The sequence below is a fragment of the Bombina bombina genome, chromosome 4, assembly GCF_027579735.1.
Source record: "Bombina bombina isolate aBomBom1 chromosome 4, aBomBom1.pri, whole genome shotgun sequence".
NCBI lineage: Eukaryota > Metazoa > Chordata > Amphibia > Anura > Bombinatoridae > Bombina > Bombina bombina.
In genome coordinates, this window is record NC_069502.1 from 93,740,020 (window position 1) to 93,765,721 (window position 25,702).

The following is a 25,702-nucleotide window of genomic DNA, read 5'->3' on the forward strand; positions in this document are numbered from 1 at the left end:
GTACAATGTGTAATATAACCATACTGTGTGTACAATGTGTAATATAACCATACTGTGTGTACAATGTGTAGGATAACTATACTGTGTGTATAATGTGTAGTATAACCATACTGTGTGTATAATGTGTAATATAACCATACTGTGTGTACAATGTGTAGGATAACCATACTGTGTGCACAATGTGTAGGATAACCATACTGTGTGTATAATGTGTAATATAACCATACTGTGTGTACAATGTGTAGGATAACCATACTGTGTGTATAACGTGTAGTATAACTATACTGTTTGTATAATGTGTAATATAACCATACTGTGTGTACAATGTGTAGGATAACCATACTGTGTGTACAATGTGTAGGATAACCATACTGTGTGTATAATGTGTAATATAACCATACTGTGTGTACAATGTGTAGGATAACCATACTGTGTGTATAACGTGTAGTATAACCATACTGTGTGTATAATGTGTAATATAACCATAATGTGTGTACAATGTGTAGGATAACCATAATGTGTGTACAATGTGTAGGATAACTATACTGTGTGTACAATGTGTAGTATAACCATAATGTGTGTATAATGTGTAGGATAACCATACTGTGTGTATACTGTGTGTATAATGTGTAGGATAACCGTAATGTGTGTCCAATGTGTTGGATAACCATACTGTGTGTACAATGGGTAGGATAACCATACTGTGTGTACAATGTGTAGGATAACCATAATGTGTGTACAATGTGTAGGATAACCATACTGTGTGTACAATGTGTAGGACAACTATACTGTGTGTACAATGTGTAGGACAACTATGCTTTGTACAATGTGTAGGCTAAACATACTGTGTGTGCAATGTGTAGTATAACCATACTGTGTGTACAGTGTGTAAAATAACAATACTGTGTGTATAATGTGTAGTATAACCATACTGTGTGTACAATGTTTAGGATAACCATACTGTGTGTACAATGTGTAGGATAACCATACTGTGTGTACAATGTGTAGTATAACCATACTGTGTGTACAATGTGTAGGATAACCATACTGTGTGTACAATGTGTAGGACAACTATACTGTGTGTACAATCTGTAGGCTAAACATACTGTGTGTACAATGTGTAGGATAACCATACTGTGTGTACAATGTGTAGGCTAAACATACTGTGTGTACAATGTGTAGGATAACCATACTGTGTGTACAATGTGTGGGATAACAATACTGTGTGTACAATGTGTAGGATAACCATACTGTGTGTATAATGTGTAGGCTAAACATACTGTGTGTACAATGTGTAGGATAACCATACTGTGTGTACAATGTGTAGGATAACCATACTGTGTGTACAATGTGTAGGACAACTATACTGTGTGTACAATGTGTAGGCTAAACATACTGTGTGTACAATGTGTAGAGTAACCATACTGTGTGTACAATGTGTAGGCTAAACATACTGTGTGTATAATGTGTAGTATAACCATACTGTGTGTATAATGTGTAGGACAACTATACTGTGTGTACAATGTGTAGGATAACCCTACTGTGTGTATAATGTGTAGGATAACCATACCGTGTGTATAATGTGTAGGATAACCATACTGTGTGCATAATGTGTAGGATGACTATACTGTGTGTATAATGTGTTGTATAACCATACTGTGTGTACAATGTGTAGGACAACTATATTGTGTGTACAATGTGTAGGATAACCCTACTGTGTGTATAATGTGTAGGATAACCATACCGTGTGTATAATGTGTAGGATAACCATACTGTGTGTGTATAATGCGTAGGATAACCATACCGTGTGTAAAATCTGTAGGATAACCATACTGTGTGTATAATGTGTAGGATAACCATACTGTGTGTATAATGTGTAGTATAACCATACTGTGTGTACAATGTGTAGGATAACCATACCGTGTATATAATGTGTAATATAACCATACTGTGTGTATAATGTGTAGGACAACTATACTGTGTGTACAATGTGTAGGATAACCATACTGTGTGTATAATGTGTAGTATAACCATACTGTGTGTACAATGTGTAGGATAACTATACTGTGTGTACAATGTGTAGTATAACCATACTGTGTGTATAATGTGTAATATAACCATACTGTGTGTACAATGTGTAGGACAACTATACTGTGTGTACAATGTGTAGGATAACCATACTGTGTGTATAATGTGTAGTATAACCATATTGTGTGTATAATGTGTAGGACAACTATACTGTGTGTACAATGTGTAGGACAACTATACTTTGTACAATGTGTAGGCTAAACATACTGTGTGTGCAATGTGTAGTATAACCATACTGTGTGTACAGTGTGTAAAATAACAATACTGTGTGTATAATGTGTAGTATAACCATACTGTGTGTACAATGTTTAGGATAACCATACTGTGTGTACAATGTGTAGGATAACCATACTGTGTGTACAATGTGTAGTATAACCATACTGTGTGTACAATGTGTAGGATAACCATACTGTGTGTACAATGTGTAGGACAACTATACTGTGTGTACAATCTGTAGGCTAAACATACTGTGTGTACAATGTGTAGGATAACCATACTGTGTGTACAATGTGTAGGCTAAACATACTGTGTGTACAATGTGTAGGATAACCATACTGTGTGTACAATGTGTAGGCTAAACATACTGTGTGTACAATGTGTAGGATAACCATACTGTGTGTACAATGTGTAGGATAACCATACTGTGTGTACAATGTGTAGGACAACTATACTGTGTGTACAATGTGTAGGCTAAACATACTGTGTGTACAATGTGTAGAGTAACCATACTGTGTGTACAATGTGTAGGCTAAACATACTGTGTGTATAATGTGTAGTATAACCATACTGTGTGTATAATGTGTAGGACAACTATACTGTGTGTACAATGTGTAGGATAACCCTACTGTGTGTATAATGTGTAGGATAACCATACCGTGTGTATAATGTGTAGGATAACCATACTGTGTGCATAATGTGTAGGATGACTATACTGTGTGTATAATGTGTTGTATAACCATACTGTGTGTACAATGTGTAGGATAACCATACTCTGTGTACAATGTGTAGGACAACTATATTGTGTGTACAATGTGTAGGATAACCCTACTGTGTGTATAATGTGTAGGATAACCATACCGTGTGTATAATGTGTAGGATAACCATACTGTGTGTGTATAATGCGTAGGATAACCATACCGTGTGTAAAATCTGTAGGATAACCATACTGTGTGTATAATGTGTAGGATAACCATACTGTGTGTATAATGTGTAGTATAACCATACTGTGTGTACAATGTGTAGGATAACCATACCGTGTATATAATGTGTAATATAACCATACTGTGTGTATAATGTGTAGGACAACTATACTGTGTGTACAATGTGTAGGATAACCATACTGTGTGTATAATGTGTAGTATAACCATACTGTGTGTACAATGTGTAGGATAACTATACTGTGTGTACAATGTGTAGTATAACCATACTGTGTGTATAATGTGTAATATAACCATACTGTGTGTACAATGTGTAGGACAACTATACTGTGTGTACAATGTGTAGGATAACCATACTGTGTGTATAATGTGTAGTATAACCATATTGTGTGTATAATGTGTAGGACAACTATACTGTGTGTACAATGTGTAGGATAACCATACTGTGTGTATAATGTGTAGTATAACCATACTGTGTGCATAATGTGTAGTATAACCATACTGTGTGTATAATGTGTAATATAACCATACTGTGTGTATAATGTGTAGGACAACTATACTGTGTGTACAATGTTTAGGATAACCATACTGTGTGTATAATGTGTAGTATAACCATACAATGAGGCCGAATTATCAAAGGTCTTGCGGACCTGATCCGACAGTGCGGACCTCGCTGAATGCGGAGAGCAATACGCTCTCCATATTCAGCATTGCACCAGCAGCTCACAAGAGCTGCTGGTGCAACGCCGCCCCCTGCAGACTTGCGGCTAATGGGCCGCCAGCAGGGGGGGTGTCAATTAACCCGATTGTACTCGATCGGGTTGAATTCCAGCGATTCCTGTCTGCCTGCTCAGAGCAGACGGACAGGTTTATGGAGCAGCGATCTTTGTGACCGCTGCTTCATAACTGCTGTTTCTGGCGAGTCTGAAGACTCGCCAGAAACATGGGCCCACAAGCTCCTTACGGAGCTTGATAAATGGGCCCCTATGTGTATTATGTGTAGGACAACCATACTGTGTGTACAATGTGTAGGATAACCATACTGTGTGTGTACAATGTGTAGGATAACCATATTGTGTGTACAATGTGTAGGATAACCATACTGTATGTGTATAATGTGTAGGATAACCATACTGTGTGTACAATGTGTAGGATAACCATACTGTGTGTATAATGTGTAGTATAACCATACTGTGTGTATAATGTGTAGTATAACCATACTGTGTGTGTATAATGTGTAGGATAACCATACTGTGTGTGTATAATGTGTAGGATAACCATACTGTGTGTACAATGTGTAGGATAACCATACTGTGTGTATAATGTGTAGTATAACCATACTGTGTGTGTATAATGTGTAGGATAACCATACTGTGTGTATAATGTGTAGTATAACCATACTGTGTGTGTACAATGTGTAGGATAACCATACTGTGTGTATAATGTGTAGTATAACCATACTGTGTGTATAATGTGTAGTATAACCATACTGTGTGTGTATATTGTGTAGGATAACCATACTGTGTGTACAATGTGTAGGATAACCATACTGTGTGCGTATAATGTGTAGGATAACCATACTGTGTGTGTATAATGTGTAGGATAACCATACTGTGTGTATAATGTGTAGGATAACCATACTGTGTGTGTGTATAATGCGTAGGATAATCATATTGTGTGTATAATGTGCAGGATAACCATACTGTGTGTATGATGTGTAGGACAACCATACTGTGTGTACAATGTGTAGGATAACCATACTGTGTGTGTATAATGTGTAGTATAACCATACTGTGTGTGTATAATGTGTAGGATAACCATACTGTGTGTACAATGTGTAGGATAACCCTACTGTGTGTGCATAATGTGTAGTATAACCATACTGTGTGTGTATAATGTGTAGGATAACCATACTGTGTGTATAATGCGTAGTATAACCATACTGTGTGTGTATAATGCGTAGGATAACCATACTGTGTGTACAATGTGTAGGATAACCATACTGTGTGTACAATGTGTAGTATAACCATACTGTGTGTATAATGTGTAGGATAACCATACTGTGTGTGTACAATGTGTAGGATAACCATACTGTGTGTATAATGTGTAGGATAACCATACTGTGTGTGTATAATGTGTAGGATAACCATACTGTGTGTATAATGTGTAGTATAACCATACTGTGTGTGTATAATGCGTAGGATAACCATATTGTGTGTATAATGTGCAGGATAACCATACTGTGTGTATGATGTGTAGGATAACCATACTGTGTACAATGTGTAGGATAACCATACTGTGTGTGTATAATGTGTAGTATAACCATACTGTGTGTGTATAATGTGTAGTATAACCATACTGTGTGTGTATAATGTGTAGTATAACCATACTGTGTGTGTATAATGTGTAGGATAACCATACTGTGTGTATAATGTGTAGTATAACCATACTGTGTGTATAATGTGTAGTATAACCATATTGTGTGTATAATGTGTAGGACAACTATACTGTGTGTACAATGTGTAGGATAACCATACTGTGTGTATAATGTGTAGTATAACCATACTGTGTGTATAATGTGTAGTATAACCATACTGTGTGAATAATGTGTAGTATAACCATATTGTGTGCATAATGTGTAGGACAACTATACTGTGTGTACAATGTGTAGGATAACCATACTGTGTGTATAAGGTGTAGTATAACCATACTGTGTGCATAATGTGTAGTATAACCATACTGTGTACATCATGTGTAGTATAACCATACTGTGTGTATAATGTGTAGTATAACCATACAATGAGGCCGAATTATCAAAGGTCTTGCGGACCTGATCCGACAGTGCGGACCTCGCTGAATGCGGAGAGCAATACACTCTCCATATTCAGCATTGCACCAGCTAATGGGCCGCCAGCAGGGGGGGGTGTCAATCAACCCGATTGTACTCGATCGGGTTGAATTCCAGCGATTCCTGTCTGCCTGCTCAGAGCAGGCGGACAGGTTTATGGAGCAGCGGTCTTTGTGACAGCAGCTTCATAACTGCTGTTTCTGGCGAGTCTGAAGACTCGCCAGAAACATGGGCCCACAAGCTCCTTACGGAGCTTGATAAATGGGCCCCTATGTGTATTATGTGTAGGACAACCATACTGTGTGTACAATGTGTAGGATAACCATACTGTGTGTGTATAATGTGTAGGATAACCATACTGTGTGTATAATGTGTAGTATAACCATACTGTGTGTATAATGTGTAGGATAACATACTGTGTGTACAATGTGTAGGATAACCATACTGTGTGTACAATGTGTAGTATAACCATACTGTGTGTATAATGTGTAGGATAACCATACTGTGTGTACAATGTGTAGGATAACCATACTGTGTGTACAATGTGTAGGATAACCATACTGTGTGTATAATGTGTAGTATAACCATACTGTGTGTGTATAATGTGTAGGATAACTATACTGTGTGTACAATGTGTAGGATAACCATACTGTGTGTGTATAATGTGTAGTTTAACCATACTGTGTGTGTATAATGTGTAGGATAACCATACTGTGTGTATAATGTGTAGTATAACCATACTGTGTGTATAATGTGTAGTATAACCATACTGTGTGTATAATGTGTAGGATAACCATACTGTGTGTACAATGTGTAGGATAACCATACTGTGTGTGTATAATGTGTAGTATAACCATACTGTGTGTGTATAATGTGTAGGATAACCATACTGTGTGTATAATGTGTAGTATAACCATACTGTGTGTGTATAATGCGTAGGATAACGATATTGTGTGTATAATGTGCAGGATAACCATACTGTGTGTATGATGTGTAGGATAACCATACTGTGTACAATGTGTAGGATAACCATACTGTGTGTGTATAATGTGTAGTATAACCATACTGTGTGTGTATAATGTGTAGTATAACCATACTGTGTGTGTATAATGTGTAGGATAACCATACTGTGTGTATAATGTGTAGTATAACCATACTGTGTGTGTATAATGCGTAGGATAACCATATTGTGTGTATAATGTGCAGGATAACCATACTGTGTGTATGATGTGTAGGATAACCATACTGTGTGTACAATGTGTAGGATAATCATACTGTGTGTGTATAATGTGTAGTATAACCATACTGTGTGTGTATAATGTGTAGGATAACCATACTGTGTGTATAATGTGTAGTATAACCATACTGTGTGTGTATAATGTGTAGTATAACCATACTGTGTGTGTATAATGTGTAGTATAACCATACTGTGTGTGTATAATGTGTAGGATAACCATACTGTGTGTATAATGTGTAGTATAACCATACTGTGTGTGTATAATGTGTAGGATAACCATACTGTGTGTATAATGTGTAGTATAACCATACTGTGTGTGTATAATGTGTAGTATAACCATACTGTGTGTGTATAATGTGTAGTATAACCATACTGTGTGTGTATAATGTGTAGGATAACCATACTGTGTGTATAATGTGTAGTATAACCATACTGTGTGTGTATAATGCGTAGGATAACCATATTGTGTGTACAATGTGCAGGATAACCATACTGTGTGTATGATGTGTAGGATAACCATACTGTGTGTACAATGTGTAGGATAACCATACTGTGTGTGTATAATGTGTAGTATAACCATACTGTGTGTGTATAATGTGTAGGATAACCATACTGTGTGTATAATGTGTAGTATAACCATACTGTGTGTGTATAATGCGTAGGATAACCATATTGTGTGTATAATGTGCAGGATAACCATACTGTGTGTATAATGCGTAGGATAACCATATTGTGTGTATGATGTGTAGGATAACTATACTGTGTGAATAATGTGTAGGATAACCATACTTTGTGTATAATGTGTAGGATAACCATACTGTGTGTGTATAATGTGTAGGATAACCATACAGTGTGTATAATGTGTAGGATAACCATACTGTGTGTGTACAATGTGTAGGATAACCATACAGTGTGTGTATAATGTGTAGTATAACCATACTGTGTGTGTATAATGTGTAGGATAACCATACTGTGTGTATAATGTGTAGTATAACCATACTGTGTGTGTATAATGCGTAGGATAACCATATTGTGTGTATAATGTGCAGGATAACCATACTGTGTGTATAATGCGTAGGATAACCATATTGTGTGTATGATGTGTAGGATAACTATACTGTGTGAATAATGTGTAGGATAACCATACTTTGTGTATAATGTGTAGGATAACCATACTGTGTGTGTATAATGTGTAGGATAACCATACAGTGTGTATAATGTGTAAGATAACCATACTGTGTGTGTACAATGTGTAGGATAACCATACAGTGTGTGTATAATGTGTAGTATAACCATACTGTGTGTGTATAATGCGTAGGATAACCATATTGTGTGTATAATGTGCAGGATAACCATACTGTGTGTATGATGTGTAGGATAACTATACTGTGTGAATAATGTATAGGATAACCATACTGCATGTACAATATTTAGGATAACCCTACTGTGTGTACAATGTGTATGATCATGCCCGCCATTTGGTTGGAACATACAAGGCTCCATCCCCAGGCCTGGCACTTTGGGGGGCCCCACACTATCATGCTAATCCTGTGATGCAGACCTTGCACTGCAGTGCACTTTTAAGCTTCCACCTGGGCAAGACAAAATTGTGGGGGCCCCAGCCAGGCATGGATTGAAGACGGACATACTGAGCATAAGCCCCTCCCATTCAGGCCTCTTGGAAGGTGCTGTAGATGTGCCACACTCTGTCTCTGGCATGGCTGCAGGGGAGCTCTAAACTGATGCACGGCTAGGGCGTAGCTAACCTTTTTATAAATATATTTATTACCTACAATCAGGCACACAGTTGAAGCCTGTGCGTGGGCTCTGAAGTGAGTGGAAGTGGGCATAGCAAGGAGGCCATGCATCCTGTAGGAGCTGCATTGCCTCATCCCTCTGCTCAACAGGCTTTGGATTTCCCTCCCCAATACAGCAGTGGTCACTGAGATCTAAAAATGATCAGAATCACCGGTTCTACATATAAAGAATCCCTTGTGGTCTGCTGACATTGTAACCCAGCAAAGTGTAAATGGCAGGATCACAGAAAGCATTGGGTGGCACACCACCACACCACTAAAGTTACGGTCAGGGCATGGCTTGTCTTCACCAATACCTCCTCCTTCTCAATGCCCACGAGCGGTGCTGTACAAGTGACAGCATATGATATTTGGTTGACAGACATCTGCTGAAGCCGGACTAGATGTGTTTGACACAGTCAGATTTAGAGGCCCAGGAATAGAGTGTATTCCATTTCAAAGCCATGCATCCTCCCTTCTTATCATTCTCTTGCCTGCCTTTGTTAAATCTAACCTCAGCTAATTTAATGGCTGTACAGTTTATCTACATCACTGTGAAAAATAATCTACTCAGATAAAATACTAATCAAACATCCCGCTGTGATGAGAGTGGGAAGTGACGTCACCGGATGGGAGCGGGGCTTAGACCCGTTTGTCTGTGTCGCAGTTACTTAGTGAGATCAATGTGGGAGAATCTGTGGAGTCATTTGTGCGCAGCCTGTATGAACTAGCTGAATTCTGTGAGTTTGGTGTTGCTAAAGAAGAGCAAATCAGGGACAGAATAGTCATAGGAATTGCAGATGCTGAAGTCTCACTGAAGCTACAGTTAGAGTCTGATTTAACATTAGATGGGGCTATTAGGATGGCCCGCCACAGTGAACTGGTGAAAAAGCAAAGTGATGATCTGAGGTATGAGAGTATTGTGGATGAAGTGCAGCAGTTCAGGAGAGCTGCTAGTGAAAGGCGCAGTGTGAGTGGTAGACGTACTACGGTCTTGCGAACCTGATCTGCACTGTCGGATCAAGTCCGCAAGACCTTTGATAATTTGGCCTCATTGTATGGTTATACTAAACATTATACACACAGTATGGTTATACTACACATTATACACACAGTACTACGATAGAAGTGGATGGGCGCAGAATGCCCGATGCACACGGTGCAACCGTGCCCATGATCAAAGTGTCATATGCCCTGCTAAAGACAAAATATGTAGACAATGTAACAGGATGGGCCATTTTGAAGTGGTGTTTAAGACTGAATATATTAAGGAGATGCAAGTGGATAGCGACCAGGAGGGTCAGGAAGTGTCCTTTGTGGGGTCTGTTGTTTAACGGCCGGGTTCAGAAGATGATTGGAGGGTTACTCTTACTGTAATGGGAGCCAAAGTTCCCTTTAAGATTGACACAGGAGCAGACATCACTGTAATGTCTCTTGCAGCATTCATAAAACTGCCTCGACAGCCCCAGCTGGCGAAAGTTACAACAAAAGTCCATAGTCCTGGTGGCAACATTGATTGTGTGGGGAAATTTCTTGCCAGCTGCGAGTACAAGCAAAGGAAATTCACCATGTGGGTGCATGTGATTAGAGGTCAGTGTGTTAACTTATTGAGCAGAAAAGCAGCCTGTGGTTTGGGCCTAGTAGCCAGAGTGAATGAGATCTCAGAATATATGTTTGGTGAATTGGGCCTACTGAATTGCAACCCAGTCCGTATATCACTTAAAGGTAACACAGTCCCATACAGCATTACCACTCCCCGTAGAATTCCGTTCCTGCTCATGTCTCAAGTGGAGAAGGAGCTTCTGCGTATGAAGAATATGGGGGTTATTGAAGAAGTTGTTGAAGCAACTGACTGGTGTGCCCCCATTGTGCCTGTTGCAAAGAAAAACGGGAAGGTACGCATCTGCGTAGACTTGAAAAGGCTGAATGAGGCGGTGAAGAGAGAGAGATATGTGCTGCTGACACTTGAAGACATAGCTCCGAAATTGGCTGGGGCGAAGTTCTTTTCTACATTGGATGCTTCTAGCGGCTTCAGGCAGATACCTCTAGATCCAAAGTGCCGCAAACTGACTACCTTCATTACACCAGTAGGTCGGTTTTGCTTTTGCAGACTCCCCTTTGGGATATCCTCTGCTCCTGAAATCTTCCAAAGAGAAATTAGTTCTCTCCAAAGAGACCACGTGGGCACGGCAGTCGTCATGGACTACATCTTAGTGTATGGGTCTACAATGGAGGAACATGATCAGCGATTGAGCTGTGTGTTGCAGACTATCAGAGAGTTCGGGCTGAAGCTAAACAAATAGAAATGCCATTTTAGGAAAGCTGAGTTATGTTACTTTGGGCATATCATCAATGAGGATGGCAACAAGCCAGACCCCGAGAAAATTTGTGCTATTGAACAGATGAAAAGTCCTTCTGATGTACATGAGCTGAGACAAATATTGGGCCTTGTAAAATATGTGGGTAGGTTCCTTCCAGATTTATCCACAATACTACACCCTATCACAGAGTTGCTTAAGAAAGATGTTGCCTGGGTCTGGGGACCTTCACAGGAAGAATCTTTTATGCAGGTCAAGTCCCTGCTGGGTTTCTGCCCCAGTGTTGGGGTTCTATGACCCTTCCAAAAAGACTGTGGTTAGTGCTGATGCGAGCAGTTATAGATTAGGGGCCGCCCTCCTGCAGCTGAATGAAAACAAACTACAGCCCATCACCTACTGTTCCCGTACACTGACGGCTGCTGAGTCAAAATAAGCCCAAATTGAGAGAGTGCCTGGCTGCAGTTTGGGCCTGTGAGCGCTTTCAGCGCTACCTAGTGGGCTTAGAGAAATTTAGTCTGGAGACTGATCATAAACTGCTAGTCCCTCTAATCAACTCCTATGATATTGACAAAAAAACCCTAAGATGCCAGAGACTTCTAATGAGGCTGCTCAGGTTCAACGTTCAGGCAGTGAATGTGCCGGGGAAACAACTGGTGGTGGCGGATACACTATCCAGGCTCCCGCTGGCTGCTGCTTCAACGGAATCAGATGTGAAAGTGTATGTAGATTCAGTTCTGGCCTCCAAATTCATTTATTCAGGGAAGCTAGAACAAATAAAGAAAGAGACATATTTAGATACAGACCTTCAAGAAGTTATAAAGTACATAAAAGAAGGTTGGCCCGAGAGTCGGGCAGCCTGGATGTCTTTAAGTTCTTACCAGTCAGAAAGGTCGCAGCTCACAGAGCTGGATGGGTTGGTGCTGTTCCAGGACCGCATTGTTATTCCTGTTAGCATGCGGCAGGAGATGTTAAACAGGATTCACGATGGCCACTTAGGCATTACAAAGTGCAGAGAAAGTTCAGCTACGGTAGTATGGTGGCCTGGGATCAGTTCCAACTTTGCAAGTCATGTGTCTAAATGTGCCTTTTGCCGGGAATGCCTGCCTACTCAGAGAAGGGAGCCCTTGATTTCTACTCCGCTGCCTGCAGGCCCGTGGCAGAAAAAAAGCTGCTGATTTGTGCGAACTGCACGGGAAAAAGATCCTAGTCGTGATCGACTACTATTCCAGGTATTTGGAAATTGCACCTTTGAATGAAATCACAAGTCAAGCCGTTATCACTCGTCTCAAGAGCTTGTTCGCCCAGTGGGGCATACCAATGGAGTTGGTGAGTGATAATGGAATGCAGTTCGCTTCAACAGAGTTCAGTTCTTTCAGCAGAGAATATGATTTTATACATTCCACGTCAACAGAACGGCTGAAAGGGCAGTTCAAACAACAAATTTCATTTTGAAGCAATCTGAGCCGTACCTGGCCCTCTTGTCCTATAGGGCAACTCCCATTCAAGCCACAGGGTTTAGCCCGGGACAGCTGATGCTAGGACGCCAGATTCGCACCACCTTACCCTCTGTGGGTGTCTTCCAGCCAACTAGCTCTATTCCTTGGGACAAAGTCCTTAGGAGGGATGAAGAGGCAAAAAGGGGCTATCGATTCTTCTACAACAGAAGATATTCTGTGAGGCCCTCTTGTCCTATAGGGCAACTCCCATTCAAGCCACGGGGTTTAGCCCGGCACAGCTGATGCTAGGACGCCAGATTCGCACCACCTTACCCTCTGTGGGTGTCTTCCAGCCAACTAGCTCTATTCCTCGGGACAAAGTCCTTAGGAGGGATGAAGAGGCAAAAAGGGGCTATCGATTCTTCTACAACAGAAGACATTCTGTGAGGCCCTTGCAGGAACTGAATGTGGGGCAAAGTGTCAGAATTAAACTGGATGATGAAAAGAAATGGAAGACGCCTGCTACGGTAATTGGACGCTCTCCAGAACCAAGGTCTTATGTAGTCCTTACTGATGGAGGGACAGTTACACACAATAATCGAAAACATCTTCAGCCTGTACCTGAGAGTTTGGAACTGGATGCCTCAGTACCACCGCCGGTGGGATCCCCTGTTTTAAGAGGGGTGCCTTCCCCTCAGCAAGATCACAGTGGGGATATGTCTTTGCCTCCAGCGGACTCTCAATCACCTTCTTCTGTATCAGAGGACAGTTCATGTAGAGTTAAATCAAGCGGAAGAGTGATGAAACTTCTGGCCCGATATCGGGATTAACATTAGTTAGAGCAGTGACTGGAAGTATGGGCAGAATAATCCCATGGTCACTGTGTACTAGGGTAGTCTATCCCGATGTTCAAGACAGGATGTAATTGATGTTGTTTATACAAATATTCCCTTTAACGTGTTACTTGTTATAAACTGTTCAAAACTGTTGTTGTATGCTTTATGTATACTTTGTTATTTGTGCATTCAAACGGAAAAAAAATGTATGCCTTGTCCTTTGAAAAGGGGGGAAGATGTGATGAGAGTGGGAAGTGACGTCACCGGATGGGGGCGGGGCTTAGGCCTGTTTGTCTGTGTCGCAGTTACTTAGTGAGATCAATGCTACCAGATGTATATTTCCATGCTCTACAATAAAATAGAGTTGTACCATCTTTGCTGTGCCCTGCATGTGTCCTGCATCTCATGACACCCCCCAGTTTACTTTAGCTGTGACATAACTCTTTTCAGACAAAATCATATTTATCAAGCAAAAAAATCAACTCCAAATCTAATTAAAAGTAAGATCTAAAGCAGCAACTTTGAGTTATGTATTCTTTTGTGTCACACGGTTTGTATTAGTTTCTTTAAATTACTGTTATTTAATTGGGGCTTATTTTAGGGTTCTACATTTAAATGTGAGTCTCTTTACATAAATGGTGCTTTTTGGCTTGACCAGTAAAACACATTATTTCTCTAATTACTCAGACAATTATATAATGTTATCAGTCTGTACAACATAATGATCAACAACTCCATTTGAACTAAATACTGCGGTTCATTTTAATTATACTCAGCTGATGCTTTGCATGAAAATATTTTTTCAGAAATTATTTGGAACAGAACACACAAAAGAGACGTACAGCAACGTACAAGCTCCTGAAAGTACTCACCCTTCACAGGGGCTGACCATTTTCCTATAATTTAATCACACTGTTTACAAATAATGAAACTGACTAATCATTCCCTAGGATAAAACAGAGCAAAGCATTTTAGCCTAGTCTGGAAACCAAGGTATAAAGCTACTTATTACTCATTTTTCACAGTCTTATCCTTCTCATTATTTTACCCCTCCTACCCCTACTGAACATACATACTACCCCTACTGAGTCTCCCTCCTACCCCTAATGAACCTCCCTCCTACCCCTAATGAACCTCACTCCTACCCCTACTGAGTCTCCCTCCTACCCCTAATGAACCTCACTCCTACATCCACTGAACCTCCCTCCTACATCCACTGAACCTCCCTCCTACATCTACTGACCTCCCTCCTACTGAACATGGAAGGGATCAATATAGGAACAGTGAGAGCAAGAGATGATACAACATTGGCAGCCAGGGAGCTTGCAGTGAAATGGTGGCTGCGAGGGTTGGCCTCACAAATTTGTCTTGCCCAGGGACCTGAATATGCTAAGGGTGGCCCTTTGTAGGAGACACATACTGTATGTACAGCATGTAGAATATCGGTTCAATGCATACAATGTATAGGATAGCCATACAGTATATATATAGTGTAGGATATCCATTTAGTGCATACAGTGTGTAGGATAACCATGAAGTGCATACAATGTGTAGGATACCCATGCAGTGCATACAATGTGCAGGATAACCCATGCAGTGCATACAATGTGTAGGATATCCATGCAGTGCATACAATGTGTAGGATACCCATGCAGTGCATACAATGTGTAGGATAACCATGCACTGCATACAGTGTGTATTATACCCATGCAGTGCATATAATGTGTAGGATAACCATGCACTGCATACAGTGTGTATTATACCCATGCAGTGCATATAATGTGTAGGATAACCATGCACTGCATACAGTGTGTATTATACCCATGCAGTGTATACAATGTGTAGGATACCCATGCAGTGCATACAATGTGTAGGATACCCATGCAGTGCATACAATGTGTAGGATACCCATGCAGTGCATACAATGTGTAGGATACCAATGCAGTGCATACAATGAGGCCCATTTATCAAATGTCTGTCGGACCTGATCCTACAGTGCGGATCAGGTCCGACAGACATCGCTGAATGCGGAGAGCAGTACGCTCTCCGTATTCAGCATTGCCCCCTGCAGACTCCGCAGACAATCGGCCGCCAGCAGGAGGTGTCAATCAACCCGATCGTACTCGATCGGGTTTTATCGTGGCGATTCCTGTCCGCCTGCTCAGGGTTATGGAGCAGCGGTCTTTGTGACCGCTGCTTCATAACTGCTGTTTCTGGCGAGTCTGAAGACTCGCCAGAAACAGGGCCCTTCAAGCTCCATTCAGGGCTTGATAAATGGGCCCCTATGTGTAGGATAACCTATACAGTGTATATGTCTAAGCAATACATGAAATACAACCACTCTTTACTAAGTAATATACCCTGGCAGTGGCATTTCATTTCTCCTCAGTCCAGCACAATGCTTTGTGCAGACTTTGGAAAAAACATTGAGCTAAATTGAGAAGAAATAAAGCACCCTACAAGTGAAATAGCAAAGTGTATATAGTATTATATAAATCCTGAGAATAAGTGTGTGTATTAAATGTTGCACCACATAAAATGTACATATTGAGTAAGCTAATGTCTATATTTGGTGTGTGTAACATGTTAGGCTACATAGTAAGTATGATACACGTGTATACCCATGCCATGTGAGCAATAGGATAAATGTGCAGTGTGTACAGTGTCTATTATAGCCATACAGTGTGTAAAATACAATTATTGTGCTATGTGTATATTTTGATACCCATAAATACATCTATTATCCGTGCACAGGATACTCAATGTGTACAGTGAGTAGGTTACCTGTGCAGCCCATACTGTAATCCATTTGCACAATATGTATAGTGAAACTTCATATGTGGCTTATTGTAGTATACTATTATAATACATATAGAACTATATTACAAGTGCAGCACAATCAATGCATGGTGCATTTTCTTTTGTGCAACCCCTTGCAAAGAATAACTTGCAATCTGGGTATTACACACAAACTCACACATATACACACTCATATACCCACACAGACATATGCACACTGACACACAGACATATACACACTGACACACATACACATGCACATATACACACACATACATACACACACACATACATACAGACATACACACACACACACTCATAAATATACACTTACACACAAATAAACACACACATACATATATACACATACACTCACACACATATATACATACACTCATACATATATATATATATATATATATATATATATATATATATATATATATATATATATACACAAACATATAAACACACACATATATACATATACATACACACACAGACATATACACACACACACAGACATATACACATGCACCCACACATATGCCCACACAGACATATACACATGCACCCACACATATGCCCACACAGACATATACACACACACACAGACATATACACATGCACCCACACATATGCCCACACAGACATATACACATGCACCCACACATATGCCCACACAGACATATACACATGCACCCACACATTTGCCCACACAGACATATACACATGCACCCACACATATGCCCACACAGACATATACACATGCACACATACACACCGACTTAATTAAATAAAAGAGATTGCCAGATTGATTTTAACTGCATATTTATCCCCTTTGCTGAGTTTTAGACAAACCATTCTGCAATAAGAAATAAATTATTTGATGATTTCCTCACTGCAAATTTATTATCCTTTATTGTATCTTTGCATGTGTCTACAAATATAGCAGCAAACAGATTTCATTGTGCAGAATTGCTGTGCTAGCTAAGATTTTGCATTTGATAAGAGATACACAGATATTTTCCATCAAAACAAGTTTAACACAAACTTATGTTTGCAAGTATCAAGCTAATTTATTTTTGTGTGCACTGAAAACCTCACTCTATAGCTGTCCGAGTCTAGCAAGCAAAACACCACATGAGTACAGCCGTATAATCCACATGTGAACCCATTTCCTTGAGAGCTGCACCACAGGCTGACATGCAACATCACACCAGCTCATATAACAGCTCCAACATCACAACAGCAAGTAGTAATATAGTGCACTTATGTTATGCACCACAGGCTGACATGCAACATCACACCAGCTCATATAACAGCTCCAACATCACAACAGCAAGTAGTAATATAGTGCACTTATGTTATGCACCACAGACTGACAGGCAACATCACACCAGCTCATATAACAGCTCCAACATCACAACAGCAAGTAGTAATATAGTGCACTTATGTTATGCACCACAGGCTGACATGCAACATCACACCAGCTCATATAACAGCTCCAACATCACAACAGCAAGCAGTAATATAGTGCACTTATGTTATGCACCACAGGCTGACATGCAACATCCCACCAGCTCATATAACAGCTCCAACATCACAACAGCAAGTAGTAATATAGTGCACATCTGTTATGCACCACAGGCTGACAGGCAACATCACACCAGCTCATATAACAGCTCCAACATCACAACAGCAAGTAGTAATATAGTGCACTTATGTTATGCACCACAGACTGACATGCAACATCACACCAGCTCATGTAACTGCTCCAACATCACAACAGCAAGTAGTAATATAGTGCACTTATGTTATGCACCCCAGACTGACAGGCAACATCACACCAGCTCATGTAACTGCTCCAACATCACAACAGCAAGTAGTAATATAGTGCACTTATGTTATGCACCACAGACTGACAGGCAACATCACACCAGCTCATATAACAGCTCCAACATCACAACAGTAAGTAGTAATATAGTGCACTTATGTTATTCACCACAGTCTGACATGCAACATCACACCAGCTCATATAACAGCTCCAACATCACAACAGCAAGTAGTAATATAGTGCACTTATGTTATGCACCACAGACTGACATGCAACATCACACCAGCTCATGTAACAGCTCCAACATCACAACAGTAAGTAGTAATATAATGCACTTATGTTATGCACCACAGGCTGACATGCAACATCACACCAGCTCATATAACAGCTCCAACATCACAACAGCAAGTAGTAATATAGTGCACTTATGTTATGCACCACAGACTGACATGCAACATCACACTAGCTCATGTAACAGCTCCAACATCACAACAGCAAGTAGTAATATAGTGCACATATGTTATGCACCACAGACTGACATGCAACATCACACCAGCTCATATAACAGCTCCAACCTCACAACAGCAAGTAGTAATATAGTGCACTTATGTTATGCACCACAGGCTGACATGCAACATCACACCAGCTCATATAACAGCTCCAACATCACAACAGCAAGCAGTAATATAGTGCACTTATGTTATGCACCACAGGCTGACATGCAACATCCCACCAGCTCATATAACAGCTCCAACATCACAACAGTAAGTAGTAATATAGTGCGCATCTGTTATGCACCACAGACTGACATGCAACATCACACCAGCTCATATAACAGCTCCAACATCACAACAGCAAGTAGTAATATAGTGCACTTATGTTATGCACCACAGACTGACAGGCAACATCACACCAGCTCATGTAACAACTCCAACATCACAACAGCAAGCAGTAATATAGTGCACTTATGTTATGCACCACAGACTGACAGGCAACATCACACCAGCTCATATAACAGCTCCAACATCACAACAGCAAGTAGTAATATAGTGCACTTATGTTATGCACCACAGGCTGACATGCAACATCACACCAGCTCATATAACAGCTCCAACATCACAACAGCAAATAGTAATATAGTGCACTTATGTTATGCACCACAGACTGACATGCAACATCACACCAGCTCATATAACAGCTCCAACATCACAATAGCAAGTAGTAATATAGTGCACTTATGTTATGCACCACAGGCTGACATGCAACATCACACCAGCTCATGTAACAGGTCCAACATCACAACAGCAAGTAGTAATATTGTGCACATCTGTTATGCACCACAGGCTGACAGGCAACATCACACCAGCTCATATAACAGCTCCAACATCACAACAGCAAGTAGTAATATAGTGCACTTATGTTATGCACCACAGGCTGACATGCAACATCACACCAGCTCATGTAACAGGTCCAACATCACAACAGCAAGTAGTAATATAGTGCACATCTGTTATGCACCACAGGCTGACAGGCAACATCACAACAGCAAGTAGTAATATAGTGCACATCTGTTATGCACCACAGACTGACAGGCAACATCACACCAGCTCATATAACAGCTCCAACATCACAACAGCAAGTAGTAATATAGTGCACTTATGTTATGCACCACAGGCTGACATGCAACATCACACCAGCTCATATAACAGCTCCAACATCACAACAGCAAGTAGTAATATAGTGCACTTATGTTATGCATCACAGGCTGACATGCAACATCACAGCAGCAAGTAGTAATATAGTGCACTTATGTTATGCACCACAGGCTGACAGGCAACATCACACCAGCTCATATAACAGCTCCAACATCACATCAGCAAGTAGTAATATAGTGCACTTATGTTATGCACCACAGGCTGACAGGCAACATCACACCAGCTCATATAACAGCTCCAACATCACAACATCAAGTAGTAATATAGTGCACTTATGTTATGCACCACAGACTGACAGGCAACATCACACCAGCTCATATAACAGCTCCAACATCACAACAGCAAGCAGTAATATAGTGCACTTATGTTATGCACCACAGGCTGACATGCAACATCACACCAGCTCATATAACAGCTCCAACATCACAACAGCAAGTAGTAATATAGTGCACTTATGTTATGCATCACAGGCTGACATGCAACATCACAACAGCAAGTAGTAATATAGTGCACTTATGTTATGCACCACAGGCTGACAGGCAACATCACACCAGCTCATATAACAGCTCCAACATCACATCAGCAAGTAGTAATATAGTGCACTTATGTTATGCACCACAGGCTGACAGGCAACATCACACCAGCTCATATAACAGCTCCAACATCACAACATCAAGTAGTAATATAGTGCACTTATGTTATGCACCACAGACTGACAGGCAACATCACACCAGCTCATATAACAGCTCCAACATCACAACATCAAGTAGTAATATAGTGCACTTATGTTATGCATCACAGGCTGACATGCAACATCACAACAGCAAGTAGTAATATAGTGCACATCTGTTATGCACCACAGGCTGACATGCAACATCACACTAGCTCATGTAACAGCTCCAACATCACAACAGCAAGTAGTAATATAGTGCACTTATGTTATGCACCACAGACTGACAGGCAACATCACACCAGCTCATGTAACAGCTCCAACATCACAACAGTAAGTAGTAATATAATGCACTTATGTTATGCACCACAGGCTGACATGCAACATCACACCAGCTCATATAACAGCTCCAACATCACAACAGCAAGTAGTAATATAGTGCACATATGTTATGCACCACAGACTGACAGGCAACATCACACCAGCTCATATAACAGCTCCAACATCACAACAGCAAGTAGTAATATAGTGCACATCTGTTCCTTTTGGAGTACCATCCTCAGTAAAATGCAGCTAAATAAAGGTCATTTAACAGCACAAGCTTGAGGCATATAATTCACAATACAGTTAGTTGCTACATCAGACTGTTAGTGCTACTGCTGATAACATCCCTCTGTGTGATGATGATGCACACACAAAGTTACACACAAGTACAATACCTTCAGGCTGTTCCCCTTCTGACTGGGTCAGACCCTCCTGCTTGTGTATGAGTGAGGCTCACAGTGTAAAGGCTGATACTGAGCGTTCAGCCACAGAGAGCTCACAAACAGGGTGTGTTTATGGGAAGTGAGAGGTGGGAGGAGAGAAGAGGCCGTGTATCACTTGTAGCGCAGCTATGGTGACAGAGCCTGGAACTGCACAGCTAATATGTGCTGCTGTCTGGAGCACTGAGGGACCGCGCTGAAGGTGCCAGCACCAACAAAGGCTTGCATGTGACAGAGGATTACTTAATAAAGGGTAGATCCTAAGCAGTAAACAAGATTATTAAAACTTTTTTATATATATTTTTACATTATGTTTCAATAAAGTCTACAAGTTATTCTGCAAATAAATTGTGATGCATTTTTGAGTTGGACTTGGTATAGGTTGTTCACAGTGTTTTAAATTTTCTGTTATGTTAGTGCAATTACTTCTTAGAACATTTTTTAATATATGTATTTTTACTATAACTTTATAAAGATACATTATAGTGATACAATTCCATGCTCTAATTTGTTATCACTTGTGATCCTGCTACTCTCTATAAAGTATCTATTAAAGGGATAATCTACCTTGATTATTTTTTTATTGTTTAAAGCTAGATAATGCCTTTACTTCATAGTCTTCAGCTTTGCATAGCCAACATTGTTATATTAATATACTTTATAACCTCTAAGTTTGCCTGTTTCTAAGTCCCAACAGCCCCCTTATCTCAGTACTTTTGAAATATCGCACAACAGCTAGACAGTGCTAGTTCATGTGTGCCATATAGATAATATTGTGCCCACTCCCATCAAGAATGGTAATGGTTATGCAAGAACCAGCACTGATTGGGTAAATGCAAGATTGCAAATAGCACTGAGAAAAGGGGCAGTCTGCAGTGGCTTAGATACAAAGTAATCAAAGAGGTAAAAAGTGTTTGTTATGCAAAACTGGGGAATGGGTAATAAAGGGACTATCTATCTTTTTAAACAATAACAATTTTCAAGTAGACTGTCCCTTTAAAGCACAACTGAGGACCCACAGGGCACTGCTTGTGGGGACTGCCGCTGATCTAATCAGCAGCACTAGTGGCGTGGCCAAGCTGTGCAACTTGCTTTGTTGATTGTATTAATGGCAGTTTCCACTGGTCCCCAATGGTACTTTAAAAGGGACATGAAACCCACAATTTTTCTTTCATTATTCAGATATAGAACGCCATTTTAAAAACCATTCCAATTCACTTCTATTATATAATTTGCTTTGTTCTCTTGCTATCCATTGTTGAAAAGAATACCTAGGTAGGTGTAGGAACAGCAAAGCACTACTGGTAGCTATCTGCTAATTGGTGGATGCACATTTACCCCTCATGCAATTGGCTTACCTAATGTGCTCAGCTAGCCCCCATTAGTGCTTATCTGCTTCTTCAACAAAGGATACCAAGAGAACAAAGCACATTTGATAATAGGTATAATTTGGAAAGTTGATTAGAAGTGTATGCTCTATCTGAATCACGAAAGAACACATTTGGGTTTCATGCCCCTTTAACTATGTGCTTAACCCCGTTGTGAGGTAAACACTAACGCCTAGATTTAGAGTTTTGCGGTAGCCGTCAAAACCAGCGTTAGAGGCTCCTAACGCTGATTTTTACCGCCCGCTGGTATTTGGAGTCAGTCAGGAAAGGGTCTAACGCTCACTTTGCAGCCGCGACTTTTCCATACCGCAGATCCCCCTACGCCAATTGCGTATCCTATCTTTTCAATGGGATCTTTCTAACGTCGGTATTTAGAGTCTTGGCTGAAGTGAGCGTTAGAAATCTAACGACAAAACTCCAGCCGCAGAAAAAAAACAGGAGTTAAGAGCTTTCTGGGCTAACGCCGGTTCATAAAGCTCTTAACTACTGTGCTCTAAAGTACACTAACACCCATAAACTACCTATGTACCCCTAAACCGAGGTCCCCCCACATCGCCACCACTCTAATAAAATTTTGTAACCCCTAATCTGCCGACCGCACACCGCCGCCACCTACGTTATCCCTATGAACCCCTAATCTGCTGCCCCTAACACCGCCGACACCTACATAATATTTATTAACCCCTAATCTGCCGCCCTCAACGTCGCCGACACCTACCTACAATTTTTAACCCCTAATATGCCGACCGGACCTCACCGCTACTATAATAAATGTATTAACCCCTAATCCGCCTCACTCCCGCCTCACTAACCCTATAAGAAATAGTATTAACCCCTAATCTACCCTCCCTAACATCGCCGACACCTAACTTCAAGTATTAACCCCTAATATGCCGACCGGACCTCACCGCTACTCTAATAAATGTATTAACCCCTAAAGCTAAGTCTAACCCTAACACTTACACCCCCCTAAGTTAAATATAATTTAAATCTAACGAAATAAATTAACTCTTATTAAATAAATTATTCCTATTTAAAGCTAAATACTTACCTGTAAAATAAACCCTAATATAGCTAAAATATAACAAATAATTACATTGTAGCTATTTTAGGATTTATATTTATTTTACAGGCAACTTTGTATTTATTTTAACTAGGTACAATAGCTACTAAATAGTTATTTACTATTTAATAGCTACCTAGTTAAAATAATTACAAAATTACCTGTAAAATAAATCCTAACCTAAGTTACAATTAAACCTAACACTACACTAGCAATAAATTAATTAAATAAAATACCTACAATTATCTACAATTAAACCTAACACTACACTATCAATAAATTAATTAAATACAATACCTACAAATAAATACAATTAAATAAACTAACTAAAGTACAAAAAATAAAAAAGAACTAAGTTACAAAAAATAAAAAAAATATTTACAGACATTAGAAAAATATTATAACAATTTTAAGCTAATTACACCTACTCTAAGCCCCCTAATAAAATAACAAAGACCCCCAAAATAAAAAAATGCCCTACCCTATTCTAAATTTAAAAAGTTCAAAGCTCTTTTACCTTACCAGCCCTTAAAAGGGCCCTTTGCGGGACATGCCCCAAAGAAAACTGCTCTTTTGCCTGTAAAAAAAACCATACAATACCCCCCCCCCAACATTACAACCCACCACCCACATACCCCTAATCTAACCCAAACCCACCTTAAATAAACCTAACACTAAGCCCATGAAGATCTCCCTACCTTGTCTTCACCACACCGGGTTCACCGATCGGTCCTGGCTCCGACGTCTTCATCCAAGCCCAACCGGGGGCTGAAGATGTCCATGATCCGGCTGAAGTCTTGATCCAAGCGGGAGCTGAAGAGGTCCATGATCCGGCTGAAGTCTTGATCCAAGCGGGAGCTGAAGAGGTCCATGATCCGGCTGAAGTCTTCTATCAAGCGGCATCTTCAATCTTCTTTCTTCCGTAGCCATGTTCATCCTGCCGACGCGGAACATCCATCTTCACCGACGACTTCCCGACGAATGACGGTTCCTTTAAGGGACGTCATCCAAGATAGCGTCCCTCGAATTCCGATTGGCTGATAGGATTCTATCAGCCAATCGGAATTAAGGTAGAAAAATTCTGATTGGCTGATGGAATCAGCCAATCAGATTCAAGTTCAATCCGATTGGCTGATGGAATCAGCCAATCAGATTGAGCTCGCATTCTATTGGCTGTTCCGATCAGCCAATAGAATGCAAGCTCAATCTGATTGGCTGATTCCATCAGCCAATCAGAATTTTCCCACCTTAATTCCGATTGGCTGATAGAATCCTATCAGCCAATCGGAATTCGAGGGACGCCATCTTGGATGACGTCCCTTAAAGCAACCGTCGGCGGGATGAACATGGCTCCGGAAGAAAGAAGATTGAAGATGCCGCTTGATAGAAGACTTCAGCCGGATCATGGACCTCTTCAGCTCCCACTTGGATGAAGACTTCAGCCGGATCATGGACATCTTCAGCCCCCGCTTGGATCAAGACTTCAGCCGGATCATGGACATCTTCAGCCCCCGCTTGGGCTTGGATTAAGACGTCGGAGCCAGGACCGATCGGTGATACCCGGCGTGGTGAAGACAAGGTAGGGAGATCTTCAGGGGCTTAGTGTTAGGTTTATTTAAGGGGGGTTTGGTTTAGATTAGGGGTATGTGGGTGGTGGGTTGTAATGTTGGGGGGGGGTATTGTATGTTTTTTTTTACAGGCAAAAGAGCAGTTTTCTTTGGGGCATACCCCGCAAAAGGCCCTTTTAAGG

The 25,702-nt window shown here is 40.5% G+C and overlaps 1 protein-coding gene across 1 annotated transcript in view; it reads right to left on the reverse strand.

Annotated features, from left to right (window-relative positions):
* PAQR8 (progestin and adipoQ receptor family member 8) overlaps window positions 1-21,526 on the reverse strand; it is a 139,564-nt gene extending 118,038 nt beyond the window's left edge. The window contains exon 1 of the mRNA XM_053709553.1: window positions 21,457-21,526. The gene's annotated coding sequence lies outside the window, so the exon portion shown is untranslated. The remainder of the gene's footprint in view (window positions 1-21,456) is intronic.
* Window positions 21,527-25,702: the final 4,176 nt, after the last annotated feature.